General features: G+C 42.0%; 1 protein-coding gene and 1 long non-coding RNA gene across 2 annotated transcripts in view; one reads left to right on the top strand and one right to left on the bottom strand.

Moving 5' to 3' along the window:
• Positions 1-15549, top strand: part of gabrb1 (gamma-aminobutyric acid type A receptor subunit beta1) — a 288316-nt gene that overhangs the window by 118324 nt on the left and 154443 nt on the right. The gene's annotated exons all lie outside the window — the stretch shown is intronic.
• Positions 420-8008, bottom strand: LOC116977555. Its single transcript, XR_004413245.1, has 3 exons — positions 7808-8008; positions 6299-6304; positions 420-432 (listed from the first exon to the last, which is right to left on the bottom strand). It is a non-coding gene; the product is annotated as an uncharacterized LOC116977555 (long non-coding RNA).

The following is a 15549-nucleotide window of genomic DNA, read 5'->3' on the forward strand; positions in this document are numbered from 1 at the left end:
CCTCCACCCGCCACCCCACCAAATGCTAAGATCTGGTGCCCCATCCCCAGCCACAACACAGTAAAATATGAATTATGGGAGACTTTATAAGGTCATAAATGAAAGGAGTAGAATTAGGCCATTCTGCCCATCTAGTCCACTCAGCCATTCAATCATGGCTGATCTATCTCTCCCTCCTAACCCCATTCTCCTGCCTTCTCCCCATAACCCCTGACACCTGCACTAATCAAGAATCTATCTATCTCTTAAACATATCATTTGACTTGGCCTCCACAGCCTTCTATAGCAAAGAATTCCACAGATTCTCCACCCTCTTCTTAAAGAAATTCCTCCTCAACTTCCTAAAGGAACGTCCTTTAATTCTAAGGCCATGACCTCTAGTCTGAGACTCTCCCACTAGTGGAAACACCCTCTCCACATTATTGTGGAGGCCTGCATATAGATTGTAATATTAACTTTCTGTAACAAATTGGAAGATGAATTGACAGAATTATTATAAGATGCTTTCCTGTAATCAACACAGGCAAAAGTTATTTTGGATTCTGATTTGTGCAATGAAAAGTTGTTATTTGATAATCTTCTCAATGGATCTTTGGGGAAGATAGACCATAATATGATAAAAAAATTTTAATTGAGTTTGAAAGAGAAGTATTCAATGCAAAACTATGGCCTTAAATCTGAACAATGGTAACAGAGGGAAGAGAGGAAAGTCGGGTGTGGTTGATTGGGGGAATACATTGAAAGGAATGACAGTGTTGAGCATTTAAAGAGGTAATGCATACTATATATTAAAAGAATAAAGGAGTGCGGAGAGAGTGCAAGAAGATGGAGATGAAGTAGAAAATCAGCCATGTTCTTGATGAATAGTACATCAGGCTTAAAGGAATGAATAGTCTACTCCTACTCCCAATTCTTATGATCACCAGTCTCCTGAGCCCATCCTTGGAGGGGTTCTAGGTTGTATACTTTTAATAACCTGGGCTTCAGCTACCAGATTCAGGGACTGTTTCTTCCCAACTGTTATCAGGCAACTGAACCGTCCTCTCACCAACTAGAGTGCAGTCCTGACCATCCATCTACCTCATTGGACAGAGCTCAACACTGTCATTCCTTTCAATGTATTCTCCCAATCCTCAATAAGGATTGTATCATAGTTGTATAGTAGTTTATTACATGTTTGTATTGTATTATGGTGGTGGGTTCTGGCTTGTTTTATTGTAGTGTAAATATTATTTTTAATAATTGAATAAATTGATTATTAAAAAATCTCTTGCATTCGGTTACCATTGTTCAGATTTAAGGCCATAGTTTTGCATAGAATACTTCTCTTTCAAACAATTAAAAATAATCTATCATATTATGGTTTATCTTCCCCAAAAAGCCATTGTGAAGATTATCAAATAATTTTTCATTGCACAAATCAGAATCCAAAATAACTTTTGGATAACCTCACATGACAATAACAAACTGAACTAATAACTGTGACCAGTGGCATCCCATTGCTGTGACTATTAACATGTGCCTTGGAACATTTGTTCTTAAAAACTATAGCGAACACTGACTGTCCCAGCATGTCTGTTTCCCAGGCAGCTGGCAGAGTAACTCTTGAATGTTGTGAAAAAGGCTTTTTAAATGACATAGTAAAGACAACTACACTTTCTTATTGGTGAAATTCCTGATGCGGGAGCGTAGTTCTGATGAAGCGAGAAAGCAGGACAGTAAGAGCACAGTAGCAGCGGGGGGACGTGCTTTCAGATGATGAAGACACAATCAGTCCGGCAGCGGAATATGGAGATAATCACGACACAATTTAGAAAATCAAGAAATGTCCCCAGCGTGTGGAGCTTCTTTGTTGTCTGGGTCATTGCCATTGAAAGTCCACACCACAACCTGATGATCGCCATAATCTGCTGGTGATGAGATGGAACATTTCTCTGGGCTGAAAATAAACTGCTGACTCACACAAAAAAAAGAGTACAGTACTTCAATAAAGTCTTCACAAGCGAGGACTATTAGACTAAAGTGCCTGTTCCACTTTCACGACCTAATTCACAACCTTTTTTACTCGTGGACATTTTTCATCATGCTGATAAAACGCCCCGACCTACTTGATGCCACGAGTACCTACAACTAGCATCACGGACTGCTATGACCTACCTACGACCTCCTACGACCTCGTGACGACCATGCTACGAGTATGAGTCAAGGGAAAACTCGGCAGAGGTCGTGAATTAGGTCATGAAAGTGGGACAGGCCCTTTAAAGTCCGGTAGCCCTTTGTCAAGATATACAATTAAAAAATCTGACATCTAGTGCATGAACTCAGTGGGTTAGGCAGCATCTCTGGAGAAAAAGGATGGGTGACGTTTCGGACGGGACCGTAGTCTGGAGGAGGGTTCTGACCCGAGACATCACCTATCCGTTTACGAAAAAAAGATTTTTTTGAAGAGATGACTAAGAATATTGATGATGACAGAGAAGTAGATGTTTTCAACAGACTTCAGCCAGGCCTTTTACAAGAAACCGCAAGGTAGATTGGTCAGGAAGGTTAGATCACTCAAGACCAATATGAGCTAGCCAAATGGATACAAAATTAACTTGAGGAAGGAGAAAGACAGCTTTATTAGACTAGAGGGCTATAATGAGCCATGGGGATCAGCACTGGGCCCACAGTTGGCTCGATTGTAATCATGTATTCAGCTGACTGGAAAGCACGCAACAAAAGCTTTTCACTACAGCCAGTGACAATAAACTAAACTGAACTGATATTCATTATTTATATTAACAATTCAGGTGCAAATGTAGGTTGCCTAGTTAGGAAGTATGCAGATGACACTAAAATTAATGATATAATGAACAGTGAAGAAGGTTATCTAAGATCACAATAGGATCTTCTTCAACTGGGCTAATGGACCTAGACATGGCATATGGAGTTTAACTCAGGCAAATGCAAGGTTTTACATTTTCATCCAGACAGGGCTTACACAGTAAAGGTAAGGTGCAGGAGAATGTTGTAGACCAGAGAAACCTAGTGGGGGCAGAGAGGTACAAAGTTCCATGAGAGTGGTGACACATGTAGAGAGGATGGTGAAGAAGGTAACTGACACATCCGCCTACATTGGTCAGGGTATTGAGTACAGATTTGGAACTTTATCCCACAGGTGTACAAGATGTTGGTAAGCCCACATTTGGAGTGATGTGAACAGTTCTGGTCACCATGCTTTGAACAAATGTCATTAAACTAAGGGTGGAAGAAGATATGCAAATATGTTACCAGGACTGAAAGGTTTGAGTTATAAGCAGAGGCTGAATAGACCCTGAGGACTAGGAGACTTGAGGGTTGACCTTACAGAGATATAATATCATGAGAGGCATTGATAAGGTGGATAGCTGTGACTTGTGCCCAGGGTAGGATAGTCTAAAACTAGAGGGCATAGGTTTAAGTTGGGATTGGAAAGATTTAAAAGGGACCTAAGGTGCTACCTTTTCACAGAGAATGGTGCGTACAAGGAACTAGTTGTCAGCGAAAATGATAGAGGTGGGTACAATTAGGATATTTAAAAGACACTTGTTTTTGCCGCCAAAGTGGATAACCTCACATTTATCTATATTATACTGCATCTGCCACGCATCTGCCCACTCACTCAACCTGTCCTCTCTTGCCTTTAACAAAGCTGCCATTGAGCTGGCATTGAATTCAATGAGCCCATTTGGTTTTAACACCTTTAACACCAAAGACACTTTTAAATATATATACATGGAAGGTTTGGAACAATACGATCCAGGTGCAGGCAAGTAGAAAATAGCTTGATTAGTCAGCATGGATGAGGGGACAAAGGTCCTGTTTCCACGCTGTATAGTTCCATAACTCTATGACTCTATTACTATTTTTAGACTTGCTTCAAATCACAACATTCTACTGGGGGGATAATATTGTTTGATATATAGGCCCTTTGTTAATGTTCTATCTGGGTTGAGGTGTTAAAACCAAATGGGCTCATTGAATTCAATGCCAGCTCAATGGCAGCTTTGTTAAAGGCAAGAGAGGACAGGTTGAGTGAGTGGGCAGATGCGTGGCAGATGCAGTATAATATAGATAAATGTGAGGTTATCCACTTTGGCGGCAAAAACAAGGGGGCAGATTATTATCTCAACGGGGTTAGGTTAGGTAAGGGGGAGGTGCAGCGAGACCTGGGCGTCCTTTTACACCGGTCACTGAAAGTTGGCGTGCAGGCAGTGAAGAAAGCTAATGGAATGTTGACCTTCATAACAAGAGGATTTCAGTATAGGAGTAAAGAGGTTCTTGTGCAGTTGTATAGGGCTCTGGAGTATTGTGTACAGTTTTGGTCTCCTAATTTGAGGAAGGGCATCCTTGTGATTGAGGCAGTGCAGCGTAGGTTCACGAGATTGATCCCTGGGATGGCGGGACTGTCATTTGAGGAAAGATTGAAAAGACTAGGCTTGTATTCACTGGAGTTTAGAAGGATGAGGGGGGGTCTTATAGAAACATATAAAATTATAAAAGGACTGGACAAGTTAGATGCAGGAAAAATGTTCCCAATGTTGGGAGAGTCCAGAACCAGGGGCCACAGTCTTAGAATAAACGAGAGGCCATTTAAGACTGAGGTGAGAAAAAACTTTTTCACCCAGAGAGTTGTGAATTTGTGGAATTCCCTGCCACAGAGGGCAGTGGAGGCCAAATCACTAGATGGATTTAAGAGAGTTAGATAGAGCTCTAGGGGCTAGTGGAATCAAGGGATATGGAGAGAAGGCAGGCACGGGTTATTGATTGGGGACGATCAGCCATGATCACAATGAATGGCGGTGCTGGCTCGAAAGGCCGAATGGCCTCCTCCTGTTTTCTATGTTTCTATGTTTCTATATGCTTGACTGCAGGAGCTAGTCTCAGAAGATACCCAGCTGCTTCAAGGCTTACGGGCATCAACAAGGCAAACTCCACCAGGCTATATAGATAATGAAAGACATGAAGAGAAAATCATTAGCCTTAGAATCTATGACCAATGAAGACAGCATTTCTTCTGTTGAAAGGAGATTTCCCTTTAATTAAAAATATACAAACAAAATGATTTAGTATGTAGGTCTGATTCCACTGGATCGAAAAATAATCCCTTCTTCTGTCGTCAGGCACACAGTAAAACATTGAGTTAACAGCAGCTGTGAAAATGCAATGGCACAAGTTTCTTCATTGCTGCTGTAGTCTTGGAAACTGTTGGATTTGAATACACTTACATAACCAAGGTCTTAGACACAACACATTTGGAGTAACATTAAATTTTCACAGGCTACTGAATTTCTGGAATATGTGTAGGTTTTGTACAAATATCTGGAATACGTGCAGGTTTCAGGCTTCCCGGTGCACCTGGTCCTTTCACTGCACACATTTAACTACTCAAGCATATCTAACTCCATTTACAAGTTTGCATATGACATCCCTGCAGTTGGCCCGATCTTGAGCAAAGATGATATGAAGTACAGGAAGGAGATGGAGAGCTTAATAACATGGTGTCAAGACAACAACCTCTCCCTCAATGTAAGCAACATGAAGAAACATCAGGAAATTAAATGGAGTACATTCACCAATCAGCATCAATTGTGCAGAAATGGAGATGGTCAAGAGCTTCAAGTTCCTTAAATACCTCCAATAATTTGGCCTGAATCAACCACATTCATATGTTTATGTAATAGGACCTTGCACTTTTAAAATTTGCTTTTTCTCTGTAACCACAACACTATAATACTGTTACACTATAATCTGCAACTTGGTATTTTTTCTATTTGTGTGTGGCTTGCTTGTATTCATGCCTTGTATGATTTGGCTGGACAGCATGCAAATAAAGTGTTTCACTATATCATGGCACACATCACAATAATAAACCAAAATCTAAATCCATATGAATAATATTTCTTCCAGTCAAAGTACAGGAAGAGATAACCCCCCATAAATTGTTTGTGACTGCATCCAAAGAATTTTGCAAATCAATACACAGTTTCACAGAACAACCAGGGCTGCCACATAATATAATAGAACAGTGCATTTTTCATTTTCTCTGTACAATACAGCATGCTTTAGTTTCTGTGTTCTGAATTATGATTTACTCATCATAATTCCATCAGAATACCAATGCTCCATACACAAAAAACCGCAATAGGGAAAGAACATCATGTTCTAAATTTCAACTACCTTCCGACATTTCTGCTTCACAATGCAAATCTTGGTAAAAGTATGAAAGAACAGTGCTCCGATCAATAAAAAAGCTCTGTCCAGTAATGTACGTTACATTCCTCTGTCAATGTAGGCTTTTTTAACCAAAAATTAATTTAATCAATTAATTACAATAATATGAACAACACAAAACAGTACCAATAAACCTATCACCATAATACAAAGTATAATAAATATTCTTAAATACTGAATATATATATATATATATAATTTTATTTTTTTTTAGAAGTAAGTACAATAATGTGGCACCACAGTACCTATTATTTATTGACATATTTCATTTCATATACTTCTTATTTTTAATTTAATAATAAAACAGAAAGAAAAGAGTAGAAAAAGAGAGATTATCATAGTGGTGCGTGAGATAGTAAGATGGCCCGAAAGAAGAAAGAAGTACACAAAAAGAGAGAGAGATAGAAAAGAAGAAGTAAAAAGAGAAAGAGAAAGAAACGAAGTAGGAAAAAAAAAGGAGATTGAAAAAGATTTAATGTTCTTGGCCATCCGCCACCTGATTCTGAAACATTTGATTTCTATGGTTGTGTTGCACCATATGCTTGTAAGAAGTCGATAAAAGGAGACCAAATCACTAAGAATTGGTCTGCTTTACCTGCTAGGAGGAGTCGCATTTCTTCAAGATGTGCCGTTTCCGACATATTTGAAATCCACATTTTGAGCGTTGGTGTTGGCGCATTTTTCCAAAATTTAAGTATACTTTTTTTGCCGTTATTAAACCATAATTAAGGAGAGATTTTTGAAATGTATTTAGCTTATTCCCACCTTCCATTGATCCAAAGATAATCATTTCTGTATTAGGGTCAAGTCTTATATTAAATAGTTTTGTAAACAATTAAAAAATGTAAAACTAACTTTGAAAATAAGAAACTTATCGCTTCATCTCCAATAGTTAATAATCCCTCATTCAAACCATCTCTCACCGACAAAACGTATACCTTTTGGGAAAGATTAGGAATTAAAAGGATTGGAGACATGTATGAAATGGGAATTTTTTTTATCATTTCAACAATTACAATTAAAGTACAACCTGAATAGTAACGAATACTTTAAATACCTTCAAATTCGAGACTATTTGAAAAAACACATACAAGGATATCAAATTCTAACCCTAGATTTATTAGATGAAGCAATGAACATTAAGGCAGAATCTAGCAATTTAATATCATATTTATATAATATCATTTTAAATATAGAATTACCATCGACAGAGGCAATCAGAGCAGACTGGGAACGAGAATTACTGATGAAAATTCTGAAAGAAACATGGGAAAAATACCTGATATATATACATAAATGTTCGATTAATGCAAGACACAATCTAATTAATTTAAAATCTTACATAGATTATACTACTCGAAAACTAGACTGAATAAAATCTATCCAAATATCTCTCCCATCTGTGATAAATGTTTATCTCAAAATGCCACTATAACACACTCTTTTGTCTCCTGCATAAAACTTCATAAATTCTGGAATGAAATTTTTGATTTTTTAAAAATACTGAATATTAAATAACTATATTACAATCCTTGTTAAGGATAAGTTCTACTTCCCGCGGTGCCCAGCAGTCCCGAAAATCCCTCAAGGTTACCATAGACAGCACGTATTCCCTCTCCAATGACACCCGGGCACGGACGTCACCACGGAAAAGGGGCAGGGAACCGGCTCGAGCGGAGCCCTCCTCCGCCTGGCGCCCTGACTCATGGATGGCTAGCTTGGCCAGGCTCAGGAGCAACCTAACCAGAACATCTTCCGTTTTACCCTCTCCCTCACGCTCAAGGTGTTCAAAGATGAGGATCCTTCAGAGGAGTGAACCCTCGAAAAGCACCTGGACCTGATGGTATACCCGGTCATGTTCTAAAAACCTGTGCGGACCAACTGGCTGGAGTTTTTACGGACATTTTCAACCTCTCACTTCTGAGGTCTGAGGTTCCCACCTGCTTTAAAAGGGCATCAATAATACCAGTGCCCAAGAAGAGTAAGGTGACGTGCCTCAATGACTATTGACCAGTGACACTGACGTCGGTGGAGATGAAGTGCTTTGAGAGGTTGATCATGGCGCAAATCAACTCATACCTCGACAAAAACCTGGACTCACTGCAGTTCGCTTTCCGCCAAAACAGATCAACGGTGGGTTCAATCTCGCTGGCTCTGCACTCCGCTCTGGACCATTTGGACAACAAAAACTCATATGTCAAGCTGTTATTCATTGATTACAGCTCGGCATTTAATACAATCATCTGCTCCAAGCTGGTTACCAAACTCGCAGAACTGGGTCTGCTCACCCTGAGGTTACCATACCATACAATCCTGATGTGGTTTAATGAAGTATCCACATGAAATTGCAGTTACTCCAATGGTCAAACACTTGCTTGTTGTAGATAACACTGGAGTGTCTTATATATTGTGCTAGAGAAACCAAGCATGGTAATATTGGTGAACAACGTATGTGAAGTATGACTGTCAGTGGGTGAGAATAATCAGTAAAAGGAGGATGAAAAGATAAAGAAGCATTAATGCAAATGAAGATGCTTCTGAAAGAAAAATTACAGGGTGCCTTGTTAAGTTGTGAAGGAATTATTTCAAGAAGACCTTGAAATATGTTTTAATATTTTATTGGATGCTTTCAACCATTTTCGCTATTTAAGCCTCATCAGATAAATGTTGAATATCAAATGTAAGGTTATAGTCTGCATCTTCAATATTACTATTAATGGATGGAATCTTTACCTTGATGTGCTACCATGCCAGCTCCTTCCTGAACACAAAATATTATCATAGAAAGTACGTGAAGAGAACTGCAGATGCTGGAATCTTGCCTAGAACACAAAGTGCTGGTGTAACTCAGGGTCAGGCAGCATCTCTGGAGGACATGGATAGGTAACGTTTTGGGTCGGGACCCTTTGCAGACTGATGTCATAACCTTTCTTCTGCACATTTCCAAATAAAAGGCAACTTGAAGCAGTAATAATGGACACATCCTGAAGATTTTCCTCAGATTTTAGTTTATCCCCACCATCCGTATGTTTCAGATTCTTGTACCTGTCCATTTGACCTACAGATTCATTCTTGTATTCAGTGGCACCTTTAATGGTTGACATTAAAGTTATTTGCACTTATGTATGTTTATCCCAGCGTAGGAAGTCCCTCTGCTTTTGAGAGCTAACCAGCCACATGGTTTTGGACCACAGCATCTCTCAGGTATCCGGGGAATCTCCCACAAGAGATGCCTCAGCTGTACTTTTCACCTGCATGCCTGAGATATTTTTTGTCGATATTAACAATGCATTCCGCTCAGTGGACGTTTGCAGTGCGTAAACATTGCTGACTAACGTCAAGTAAAGCATTATACTTCACACAGCAACCCGGAAAGAGGTGAATTAATCAGTGTGACATTTGTGCTCTTGATGTACAGTGGCAATGCCAGATGTATCCTCAGCTATGTATAACCCTCCTCATCCATGCCAACCTTGCGCAAACACCCAAATCTTCACCTATCCATATCATCCAGAGATGTTGCCTTACTGCAGCATTTTGTGTTCTAAACCCCATCATTTACTATTCTCATCCCTGGGGAAAAGTACATTACTATCAATACTACCATCAAAATGTTGTGAGCTTCAATCATGTCCTTTCTCAGCCACCAATCCGTGTAGAGCATTTATTGTATACCCTTAGTCACCTTGTGATGGTTTTCATCAGACGCTTCAACTCAATCAACTCTATTCTGAGTTGGAGGAAGGAAATCCAAAGATGGAGTGGTGGTGGGTGGGGGGGCGAAAGTGAGGGGGAAGTGGGGTGGGGAGTGAGGGATAGAATTGCAGCAGGGATGGAGGGTGGTGATGAATCAGAAGGGTATGTAGGAGAAGGGGTGGAGTGGATGGAGAGTGATGGTGGAGGTTTATTTTAGTTTAGTTTATTGTCACGTGTACCGAGGCACAGTGCAAAACTTTTGTTACATGCTAACCAGTCAGCAGAAAGACAAAACATGATTACAATCGATCCTTTCTCAGTGTATAGACACATGATAAGGGAATAACATTTAGTGCAAGGTAAAGCCAACAAAGTTCAATCAAGGATAGACTGAGGGTCATCAAAGAGGTAGATAGTAGTTCAACACTGCTCTCTGGTTGTGGTAAGATGATTCAGTTGCCTGATAACAGCTTGGAAGAAACTGGCGCTGAATCTAGTGGTCTGCGTTTTCACCCTGCTGTACCTTTTGCCTGTTGAAAGAGGGAAGAAGAGGGAGTAGCCAGGGTACAACGTCCTTGATTATGCTGCTGGCCTTGCCGAGGCAGCGTGAGGTATAAATGGAGTCAACAGAAGGGAGGTTGGTTTGTGTGATGGCCTGGACTGTGTCCACAATTCACTGCCATTTCTTACAGTCCTGGATGGAGCTGTTCCCAAATCAAGCTGTGATGCATCCTGATAAAATGCATTCCATGGTGCATCTGTAGAAGTTGGTGAGAATTGTAGGGGTCATGTTAAACATCCTAAGCTTTCTAAAGAAGTAGAGGGGTTGGTGTGCCCTCTTGGTCGTTCCTTCAATATGTGTGGTCCAGGAGAAGGTGTTGGTGATATTGACTTCTAGGAATTTGAAGTTTTCGACTATCTCTATTTCAGCACCGTCAATGCAAACTGGGCTATGTGTATAGCTTTGCTTCTTAATGTCGATCACTATCTCCTTTGTCTTGCTGACATTGAGAGAAAGGTTGTTGTCTCGACACCAAGACACGAGGTTCTCAATCTTCTTCCTGTACTACGTCTCATCATTATTTGATATCTGGCCCACATCGGTGGTGTCGTCTGTGAATTTGGAAATTGAATTATTTTTGTACATGGCTGCACATCGTGGGTGTACAAAGAGTAAAGAAGGGGCTGAGAACGCATCCTTAAGGAGACCCCATGTTGAGGATTATCATGGAGGATAATTTGTCCCCTATCCTCACTGATTGGGTTCTGTTGGTCAGGAAGGTGAGGATCCAGTTGCAGATGACTGCTGACACCAAGTCCCACGAGTTTGGTGATACATTTGGATGGTATAACAGTATTAAAGGCAGAGCTGTAGTCTATGAATAGGAGTCTGACGTAGGTGTCTCTCTTCTCCTGGTGTGCTAGGGATGAGTGTAGGGCTAGGGTGATGGCATCATCCGTGGACCTGTTGTGGAGGTACGCAAACTGCAGTGGAGCAAGGCCACTGGGTAGATTAGATTTAATGCGTTCCATAACTAGCCTCTCAAAACATTTCATGATGGTGGATGTCAAGGCCACTGGATGGTAGTTGTTTAGGTATGAGGTCTTGCTTTTCTTCGGCACTGGGATGATGGTGGCCTTCTTGAAGCAGGTGGGTACTTCAGAGCGTAGTAGGAAGAGATTAAAGATGTTCGCAAATACTCCCATTATCTGGTCTGCACAGCTACTAAGGACACATAGAAACATAGAAACATAGAAATTAGGTGCAGGAGTAGGCCATTCGGCCCTTCGAGCATGCACCGCCATTCAATATGATCATGGCTGATCATCCAACTCAGTATCCCGTACCTGCCTTCTCTCCATACCCTCTGATCCCCTTAGCCACAAGGGCCACATCTAACTCCCTCTTAAATATAGCCAATGAACTGGCCTCGACTACCCTCTGTGGCAGGGAGTTCCAGAGATTCACCACTCTCTGTGTGAAAAAAGTTCTTCTCATCTCGGTTTTAAAGGATTTCCCCCTTATCCTTAAGCTGTGACCCCTTGTCCTGGACTTCCCCAACATCGGGAGCAATCTTCCTGCATCTAGCCTGTCCAACCCCTTAAGAATTTTGTAAGTTTCTATAAGATCCCCTCTCAATCTCCTAAATTCTAGAGAGTATAAACCAAGTCTATCCAGTCTTTCTTCATAAGACAGTCCTGACATCCCAGGAATCAGTCTGGTGAACCTTCTCTGCACTCCCTCTATGGCAATAATGTCCTTCCTCAGATTTGGAGACCAAAACTGTACGCAATACTCCAGGTGTGGTCTCACCAAGACCCTGTACAACTGCAGTAGAACCTCCCTGCTCCTATACTCAAATCCTTTTGCTATGAAAGCTAACATACCATTCGCTTTCTTCACTGCCTGCTGCACCTGCATGCCCACTTTCAATGACTGGTGTACCATGACACCCAGGTCTCGCTGCATCTCCCCTTTTCCTAGTCGGCCACCATTTAGATAATAGTCTGCTTTCATGTTTTTGCCACCAAAATGGATAACCTCACATTTATCCACATTATACTGCATCTGCCAAACATTTGCCCACTCACCCAGCCTATCCAAGTCACCTTGCAGTCTCCTAGCATCCTCCTCACAGCTAACACTGCCCCCCAGCTTAGTGTCATCCGCAAACTTGGAGATATTGCCTTCAATTCCCTCATCCAGATCATTAATATATATTGTAAATAGCTGGGGTCCCAGCACTGAGCCTTGCGGTACCCCACTAGTCACTGCCTGCCATTGTGAAAAGGACCCGTTTACTCCTACTCTTTGCTTCCTGTTTGCCAGCCAGTTCTCTATCCACATCAATACTGAACCCCCAATGCCGTGTGCTTTAAGTTTGTAAACTAATCTCTTATGTGGGACCTTGTCGAAAGCCTTCTGGAAGTCCAGATACACCACATCCACTGGTTCTCCCCTATCCACGCTACTAGTTACATCCTCGAAAAATTCTATAAGATTCGTCAGACATGATTTACCTTTTGTAAATCCATGCTGACTTTGTCCAATGATTTCACCACTTTCCAAATGTGCTCCTATCCCATCTTTAATAACTGACTCTAGCAGTTTCCCCACTACCGATGTTAGACTAACTGGTCTGTAATTCTAGGAACGGCTAGGAACTCTGTCTGGGCCAGTTGCTTTTCGTGGGTTTACCTTCAGGAAGGCTGATCTAACCTCTGCTACACTCTGCTACAGTCACCCTGGGGAGAGGCACACTGGAGTCTGAAGGGCCAGGTGTCATTGCCCTGTTGGCCTTCTGCTCAAAGCGAACATAGAAAGCATTCTGTTCATCGGGTAGGGTCGCACTATCACCAATGATGTTGCCTGACCTCGCTTTGCAGCTCTTATTCTTTGCCACATTCTCCGTGTGTCCGAGTGATTACACTGGGACTCAGGTTTGTCCTGGTATTGGCTCTTGGCATCCTTAAATGCTGAGAGCATGAAATGCCACATTCAAATCCGGTGACTTGGTGGCACTCAGATCCGCAAGAGCCAACCTGAACCGACTCATCAGGCTGGCAAAGCGTGCCCATGGTCAGAAAATCCAGAGCTTCTTTCATGACCCCATGAACACCAGGCGCATGTGGCAGGGAATCCTAGAACCGCTGTTGAATGCCTCGAACTGTTCAAAATATTTATTGAGTTCATTGAGGAAGTTTATGTTGGTGGTGGAGCAGTCTTATAGTCCCTGTGAAGACAACATAAACTTCCTCAATGAACTCAATAAATATTTTGAACGGTTCGAGGCATTCAACAACACACCTGCGAGGAAAGGTATTCCCCACGATGATGAACAGGCACTCAGTTTTGATACAGTGGATAAGAAGGATAAAGGAGGGTTAAAGAAGGGATAAATAAGGATAAGTCTGAAGAAGGATTTTGGCCCGAAACGTTGCCTATTTCTTTCGCTCCATAGCTGCTGCTGCACCCGCTGAGTTTCTCCAGCACTTTTGTCTACCTTTGATACAGTGGATGTCCGGAGGACCCTGAAAGGAGTGAACACACGGAAGGCGGCAGGCCCTGATAACATACCAGGCCGGGTGCTCAGGGAATGTGCTGATCAGCTGGCACATGTACTTACTGACATTTTCAACACATCGCTGAACCAGGCTGTTGTCCCATCGTGTTTCAAGACTGCCACCATCATACCAGTGCCAAAAAAGTCCGCAATAACATGCCTCAATGATTACCGCCCTGTAGCACTCACGCCCATAATGATGAAGTGCTTCGAGAGGCTGGTCAGGGACCATATTACCTCCAGACTCCCCTCCACACTTGACACGTTCCAGTTTGTGTACAGGCCAAACCGCTCCACAGAGGACGCCATATCCTCCGTACTCCACCTGAGCCTGGCACATCTAGAGGAGAAGAACACACATGTGCGAATGTTGTTCATGGACTTCAGTTCATCGTTCAATACAATCATCCCTCAGCACTTGGTAAGCAAATTGGGTTCATTGGGCCTCAGCACCCCCTTGTGTAACTGGCTACTGGACTTCCTCACTGACAGACCCCAGTCAGTGCGGGTTGGAAACAACACCTCCAACATCATCTCTCTGAGCACCGGCTCCCCTCAGGGCTGCGTCCTGAGTCCACTGCTGTTTACCCTGATGACCCACAACTGTTGTGCCAGGTTTAGTACAAAACACATCATGAAGTACGCAGATGACACAACAGTGCTGGGCCTTATCCGGGACGACAATGAGCTTGCTTACAGGGAGGAGGTGAAACAACTGGTGGACTGGTGCAACACAAACAATCTGATCCTGAATGTTGACAAAACAAAGAAGGTCATTGTTGACTTCAGGAGAAACCAGCACAGTCACACACCACTACACATTAATGACATCGATGTGGAGTTGGTCAGTAGCACTAAGTTCCTGCGGGTGCAGATCACGAACAGTCTGACCTGGTCACAAAACATCACACCAATAGTTAAGAGAGTGCAGCAGCGTTTGCACTTTCTGCGCCGGATGAGAAGAGCTCACCTCCCCCATCCCGTCCTCACCACTTTCTTCAGGGGCACCATAGAGAGCATTTTGACCAATTGCATCTCTGTCCGGTTTGGGGACTGCAAAGCCTCCGACTGGAAGTCCGTGTAGAGAGTGGTGAGGACGGCTGAAAAAATCATCGGGACTTCTCTTCCTTCAAACGTTGCGAGCAAACGTTGCTTGTCTAAGGCCAACAGCATTATAAAAGACCCCACACATCTCCATCATGGACTGTTCACTCTGATACCCTCGGGCAAAAGGTATCGCAGTATAAGGAGCAGAACGGCCAGGTTTTGCAACAGCTTCTTCCCTCGAGCCATCAGACTCTTGAATTCCGTATAATGTGCCGCCACTATTATCTATTTTATCTTTTTATCTATTTTATCTTTTTATCTATTTTATCCTTTTGTTATTTTATGTTGCACGGTGAGCCAGATGCAACGAAATGTTGTTCAGACTTGCATTTGTTGGTGTATTTTTGAATGACAATAAAGTCTTTGATTGATTGATTGATTTTTTGATGTCTTTGTGGAGATCATAGCCGGCCTTCTTGTACCGCTC

The sequence above is a fragment of the Amblyraja radiata genome, chromosome 1, assembly GCF_010909765.2.
Source record: "Amblyraja radiata isolate CabotCenter1 chromosome 1, sAmbRad1.1.pri, whole genome shotgun sequence".
NCBI classification, from domain to species: Eukaryota; Metazoa; Chordata; class Chondrichthyes; order Rajiformes; family Rajidae; genus Amblyraja; species Amblyraja radiata.